Raw genomic sequence first — 8,084 nt, 5'->3', positions numbered from 1 at the left:
GAAAAGACTCTAGGCGTTGGTAGATACCTGTGCTTGCCCCCCCTTTTATTGAGCCATGACCATCAATAATTCCGATTTTCTTTTTGTATTAATTAATTAATTAAATAATTAAAAATAAATAGTAATTAAATATGATACAAAAGTGAAGTTTTGAATTTAAATAATGACGTTATAGTTATCCCATTTTTAATTAAATATTATTCATAAAAATAAAAAAAAATAAAAAAAAAAAGTGTTACTCTATTTATTTTTATCAGACAATTTACATGAAAATGAATAAAAAAAACATTCCTGTGCATATGTATGTATTCATTTACTTATTTATTTATGTGGTGAAAGGACTGAGACGTTTCCACTCGTGGGGAGTAGTAGGGTCCGTTTGTCCGCTGACTGCATAGACTTAAAGGACGGACACAAACCTCTGTCCCCTTCCCAAACAATTTAGAATTGAGTAATGCTATTAGCCTTTGACCGTCTTTTTATTTTCTTAAAACTGATGAAACTTTTTAAATTATTATTAAATTAAAATTTAAGTATAATTCATCTAAAATTTAATGGTGATTTTAAAAGTCACATCAGTTTTATGAGGATAAAAATATGAGATATGATAGAATCTAATAAAAACTCCATATTTTATCTATAAAAATGTCACATTTTCTTTTTGTTTTGTCTTTTTTTTCTCGAGACATGCTATAATCTAATAAAAACTCAACATTTTACCCATAAAAGTCCATGTGGTAAGATGCCACATCATATTTTTAGTGGAAGGAAAAAGACAAAAAAAAAAAAAGGATTATGTGGCATCTTGCCACATAAACTTTTATGGGTAAAATATAAAAATTTTATTAGATTCTAGTGTTTCCCATTATGATGACATGTGGATACTAATAAGATTTAAAATTGCTTGGCAGATAACATATGCCACAACTAGCGTTAGTCATAGTATAGTATATTAGAGTGATGTTTTCTTCTATACACTAATTAATTACATTTAATTTAGATATTTTTTTCAAGAGACTAACATAAGAATTATTTAAAATACATTATGTTAACTAGTGTGAATAATTGCAATCAAGCTCACAATAAAAAGAGATCTTTGATAATGTTCACGCTTTAGGCAATGTTTGGCTATGTTATTGTTCACGCTTTATTTTTTAAAACATAATATTAAAATACTATCACTTTTTTTTTTATTTTTTTATTTCATCATTCTTCTTTTATATTACATTATTTACTTCTTTTTATTATTTAAATAAATCTAATAAAAACCTCTCACAATTACAATAGAATAGACTTCAATTGAAGCAAACAAACAAAAATTAGAACCAATTCGAATCCAAAGTGGGATATAGGATAGTATTCTAAAGCATCAATATCCATTCAACCAAAAAAGAAAAAGACAAACCAAAAAGCAGTATTCACAAAATGGATTTGCATGGGAAGCTCATGAAATTCAGAAAAGAAAAGTGAAAAACAATAAAAGAAAAGAAAAGAAAAAACTCATGGGGTGGTTTGGTCGTGGGAGCTGATGAAACCCATGAAAGATTGATTGATTCAATTGAAGAGAGAGAGAGGGAAAAAAAAAAAACAAATGGTGTTAGGAACTGACACGTACGGCCAAAAGAAACCAACTTGACAGAGTGTCAATAAGAATTGGCACAAAAAGAAAGAAAAAGTAAAAATCTTCCGTCAAACACGCGAGACAGACTGTCCAAGCGTCCTTCATTTACTAATCCACCATAAAAAAACCCGATATAACCCTCACGGTTTTGGTAACTTTTCCACGTACCCTTTTTGCCTTTTTCTTAATTTGGGATAAATGGATTTCTTCTGCCCTCTCCTTTTTTCTTGCCCAAGTGTAAGGATGAGCGTTAATTCCTTCACGGGGATATAAAGTTGTGAATTGTAAACTTTGCGTTTTGCGTTTACGTGAGTTAAATGAATGATATTAAGAGTTTGTTTGAAATTGTGTTTGAGGAGCTTAAAAATGTTTTTAATACTCAAAAAGTCAATTTGAAAAAAAACGTATTCGTTTGGTAAAAAAATTAAAAGCGCTTTTAAGGGTCCAAAAAGCCTAAAAATTGTCATAAAGTACTTTTAGCAAAAGCTTAAAAATAAAGCTTTTGTCCAAAAGTTTTTTTTTTTTACTTAAAAGCTCTATTTCTCAAACGCAATCTCAAACCGGCTCTAAGAGTATGTTTTGGATTATATTTGAGAAAAATAGGTTTTAAGTTAAAAAATGAATTTTGACAAAAGTTACGTTTTATTTATTTTTAGAGCATGTTTGAGATTGCTTTAATAGTCATTCTCATGAAGTGAAATATTTAATTGAAATATGCGATAAATTGACGGAATCAAAGTTCAAACTCAAGACATTTAGCTCTGATATCATATTAAATTATCACTTATTTTAAAAGTTTAAACTGATATGAAACACGTTTAATAATTACTTTAACACAAATTTCTAATTATTTTAGTATCAATTATTGGTAGGGTGTTGCAGTCCGTCCCTTACTTGGATGAGTCCTTGCAAATCTTGAACAGTAAGGGTGCTACAGTAAAACAAAACAAAAATGCTTTTGCTTTACTCATCAAAGGAAAAAAAAAAAAAAGGCTTTTGCTTTTGAAAGGGTGGGCATTTTTTGGTTTTTTTAATAACTAATTGTAATTATTGTATTGGTATGAGAAATAGCCTTTTCGGGAAATTCTTGGACTATAGATATTTTTTTTATCACTGTATAATTTTGTTAGAAAAATATATATGTGTCAATTCTATAGAACTCAAAAAAAAAAAAGCTTGTTTAGCGTCCTTTAACATATTATATTATATACGCTTTGTAGGAAGCACTTTTGAAATCATTGAGTTGTGAATATAATGTCTCATTTTTACAACTGTGACATAAAGATTTTCATTATTATATGTATATTCATACCGTACATTATTTCATATGCACCAACAAAAATAAAAGGGTGGGAAGCATTATAGTATTCAAATACCCCCTTATTACTATTTTCCCCAAAAAAAGGGCTCTGGTGGTAGTAATAGCAAGGAGTCGTTGTTATTATATTGCAGGTGATATCAAGATGGACATGTGCATTTGTAAATCGTGAAGCTAATGAGGTGGCACACCGTTTGGCGAAGATGGCTATCTTACATGCCAATGATAGAATATGGAGAGATAAAATTTTAGATTGTATCAGAGATATTATTTTGATGGAGCAATTAGCTCTATTTTCTTGATTGTTGTTGGAGTTTTTTCTCCACCTTATGATGTTTTATCAATAATAATGTAACAAGTTTTTTCAAAAAAAAAACAAGGAGTCGTAAGAGGAATCGACTATTAATGTTTGAGCAAGAATCCGCTCTCTAATACACTCTTGCCCAAGGAGAAGGTGGCAAAAACAAGACAAAGGATGCCCCAATACAACATTTGACATATTTTATGGTAAAAATAACCACTCGACTTCTTTTTTTTTATTCTTTTTTTTTTTTTTTTTTTTTTTTTTGTTGCATTTGCATTTGCATTTGAATACTTTGTTCAGCAATGGAGTTAGCCTACAAATTTTCAACCAAGTTTTTTACAGCCAGTGAGAAGGGTACATGGTAAAATTAGGCAGACAACAAAAGAATTGTACGTTCGCCGTGTGAAGAACTTCTGGCTTCATGATTATTCCGGTCTTTGCCAGTCGAAGACCGGAATTCACTTTGAACCTTACTCTGCTGCCCAAAACAAATATTACTCTTTCACACTTATTTTTGACTTCTTGTGTTTTGAATAGATTCTTTTCTTTTTTCCTTTTAAATAATTGACATAAAAAATCAGTTAAAATATATCACGTTAATCAACATTAAATGATTGAGAAAAACAGCATTACTATTAAAAAATTAAGACAAAGAATAAGAGAGGAATATAGTCTTGGTTCATTAATTTTTTTTAGAGAGTATATTCTTTTGTTTGATTTTTTTTTTTTTTTTTTTTTTAAATAATAATGATTTCATTCCTCAAAATAAAAGTATCCAAGAACATAAAGCTCTAAACAGCCAGAGTAAATTGCTCTAATAACACAATATCATAAATACATCTGGGTATATCCTTCACCCATGTTTGCTCAATAGGACCTAAGAGAGCTAAAAGTACAAATAACTTTTAAGTGTTGTATGAGTATTTTGCACTTTTAATTGTTTATTAATGTTTTGTTTTAATAATAAAAAAGAAAGTTTTCCCAATCAAAGCCATGATTTCCGACTGTAATGATCTCTTAAAATTTCTTTGAAATTATAAATTATAAAATTATGGAAATTCAGGCTTTTTTTTGCACCAAACCGCTTAAAATGTCATATACTATAAGGTGGATTATTATCGATGAAAATTTAGTATATTTTTATCACATTTTTGCTTTTTTGTTGTAAAAATCTTTATTCCATACCAATATATATATATATATGGGGCCCGAATTTAGGAATCTAAATCCAACTGTATGGTGTCGTAGCCTCCTAGGCAACAAATTAGGAAAGGTAATTATGCATCTCTAGGGTATATTTACATGATTGAGACTCTTTTAGAAGACAAGATTTCCTGAGGATTTTGTCATGTTTCATTGTAATCATATTGCCTGCCACTTCCACTCTTCCAACTGTTCTGCTAATCATCCACCCATGAGTGGGAGGGAATAGGGCACTCGAATATGTGCACCTATTTACAAAGGTCCAAAATTATTAACAATTCGAATTATAAAATATCTTAAAATTTTCAATCTCTAAATTGAATTACTTTGCTGCAAAATCCACAGAAGAAAATGACACCTCGAGACCAACCTAACTTATTATTATAAAATTAATAACAACAACAATTAGAGATTAGAACATAGATACCGTAGCTCGTGTGCCAAATCCTAGAAGTGCTGATTGCCAACTAATCCCACCAACTTGCCAAATTATAGCTGAAATTAACCAATCTCAGTATATTAATTATAATTTACGTGAAGTCATGAATACTTCAAAGTCAAATTAGTCCTTCCAATATATACATATGTAGAATTTGACTATATATATATGTAGACAATTAATGCTCTCTTGTTTGTGGATTCATGGCCGAAAGTTGGTAATATAAGGATAAGATAATCAATATAAAAAGGAAAACCAGCCATTGAGGATCTGCCTTCTATCACTTCAATAAAAGAAAACAAACCAAAGGGGAAAAAGAAGCATTAATTAGATCCCGTGTTAGATTTAAATGATACTTGTGGGGTTTAACTATGTAAATATGTGTACACTTTCTTCTTTTTTATTTTTATTGATTATACATCACTATTTTGACTAACTATGTTTTCCTTTCTATGATATTGTATTAGTTATTTGTGACTTTTTTTTTATATAATAATAAAGGGTGTGGTCCAATATTGAGGTTAAATTCAAACAAAAGAAATTGCTTACCAAAAGAAACAAAAAAAAAAAAATTTAAAAAGTGGCTTTTCAATGGATAAACTCATGACAGATTTAATACAAACTTTTTGACACTTACAGGAATTGACTGAGCTATCCTTGGGTCTTGGAATGTTCAAAGAATCTTATTGCAGCCAAAAAAATAAAATAATAAAATTAAATAAAAATCTTACCAAAAGGAAAAAAACAAAAGTTTATGTTAATGTGAAACTCAACCACCCTGCTATCTTGCAATATTTTCCATGGGATATTCTGCTTCTAAGAAAAGTATGAATAATTATCTATGGAAATATCATTGACAATAGTATTGTTTTTGGACAACTTGACTTGATAAGTATATAAGAAGGTAATTGTATTCCATTAATTTGTTTGGCATCACGATTTTGTATCTCATTCGTAAAAGATATTTTGTTTAAAATTGCATTTGAAAAAAAAAAAAAAAAAAAAAGTTTGATAAACTTGAAAAAATTCATGTTTTCACACACCAAACACTAGGGGTGTGTGTTTTTCAAAAACACCATCTTATATGCTGAGTTGCGATTTTATCAGATCCTTAACTGCATTTTGTTATTTTTATTTTTTTAAATTGCACATTTTGAAACCACTAAACTAAGCAGATGTTAAGTTGAGAATCGAACTCAAGTTGTAAATTTTTAAAAGGTCTATTACCGAATTTTAGAAAACCCCAAAACTCACCGCCTTCATTATATTATCGTTGTATAAATCAACTGAATGCCATGATCTATATTTAATGAGTAATGTTTTATACAATATTTTTATTTTATAAAGTTGGCGTGACGGTTTTATTTATTTATTTATTTTCAAGCAATGACCTATTCAAAAGTAGATAAAGACAAATAAGTAAAAAGTAAAATAATTATTAGAAAAAAAAAAGAAGGTTTCTATCCTTGCATATATATGATGCATTTTCTCCCATAAATTTGCTAAATTGTATTTATTATTATTATTATTATTATAATTTTTTTTTTTTTTTTGTAATTTACCTTTTGTATTGTATTGATAATAGGTTAGTGTGTACTAATTACTTAGATTCATAGGATAGGATCATATCAGTATTACCTTTCCATGTAAGCAGCAGGCTGGATGGGGTTTAACTTAATTAAGGAGAGAGATCTGCGAGCTGCAGATACTACAGGCAATTTTTTGTAATTTACCTTTTGTATTGTATTGATAATAGTTTAGTGTGTACTAATTACTTAGATTCATTGGATAGGATCATATCAATATTACCTTTCCATGTAAGCAGGCAGGATGGCTGGATGGGGTTTAACTCAAGGAGAGAGATCTGCGCGCTGCAGATACCACAGGCACTGCCGGCCGTAGGGACTATATATATATATATATATATATATATATACTGTTAAGAATATAAATCCTTTTGAATTGATTAATGAGGATTTAATTTGTAATTATTGATGATTTGATTTGTTATTAATTATCCTTAATTAAAGGGATTTGTTTTGTATTTGAAATTATGTTAAAGCTTATTTTCTTTTTTTTAAAAAAAAAAAAAATTATGTTAAAGCTTTATAAATATAAATAGAGCTATGTAATCAAATCATTCACTAAGGAAAGATGTAGCCTATAATGGTTTTAGAGCCGGTTTGAAATTGCGTTTAAGGATCCTAAAAGTGTTTTTAACACTCAGAAAGACCGAAGAAAAAAATATTTTTGATAAAAGCTTAAAAATGAAGTTTTTGTTGAAAAGCTCTTTTTAACTTAAAAGCTTTATTTTTCAAACGCAATCTCAAACAGATTCTTAATATATGGATGTAAACTATATGCCAAACCACCTTAATCTCTGAGTTTATTTTATTTCCTTCATTATTATTATTCTGCTTTTATATTTATCTTATTACATGATCTTATATATTCCTAGTCGACTCTTCTATCTTGTTGGTAGCATAGATTGATGCAAACTCCACAAAAAAGGATAGATAAGCCTTGCATTTGTCTCTCATCGAGAGCTGTCCGAATAAGCTGTAATTTGTCAGCGAATTGTAAATTTTGATTATAAATTTTTTACAAATTAAAACAATCTACGTCACACCCAATTCTATTAGTTATTAAATAATTAAATTTTATTATTATTATTATTTTTTTTAATTTATGTTAAATTACGAGACATTCATTTGAACTGCCACCTAAACGTATAAAAGTATATATAAATTGTATTACCTAAGCATTTTTCTTTTCTTTTTGAAAAAGAAAAGTAATGCCAACGGAAAAAGGACAGGCTAATGCTACGGCGTACGAGTTACAGCATGCCTAGACATCTATTTGTGATTTCTTTAATTTTTGTTGTTAGAACTTAGAGTCAAGTCATCAGATAAGAGAAGCATAGCCAAACGCAACCTCAGCCCATTTGCTAGATTTCATCGTCTTCTACAGTTAAATATTCAGCTTAGCTAAAATTTGGAATCACTATAAAAATGTCGCTTTTACTCAGGATTCTCTGTCTTTCTTGGGAGACCATAATATCATTGAAGATTCAGCTTGATTATACTTTCATTTTTGAGATACGGATACGTTACGGTTTTCTTCGTTTTTCGTTTTAAAACAAAATTATTAACAAATAACTAAAAATACAAAACGCTTAAAACTACACTTTATTAAACAA

The sequence above is a fragment of the Corylus avellana genome, chromosome ca8, assembly GCF_901000735.1.
Source record: "Corylus avellana chromosome ca8, CavTom2PMs-1.0".
In the NCBI taxonomy this organism is placed as follows: Eukaryota; Viridiplantae; Streptophyta; class Magnoliopsida; order Fagales; family Betulaceae; genus Corylus; species Corylus avellana.
The sequence above is the reverse complement of the archived record's forward strand: the minus strand, read 5'-3'. Positions refer to the sequence as shown.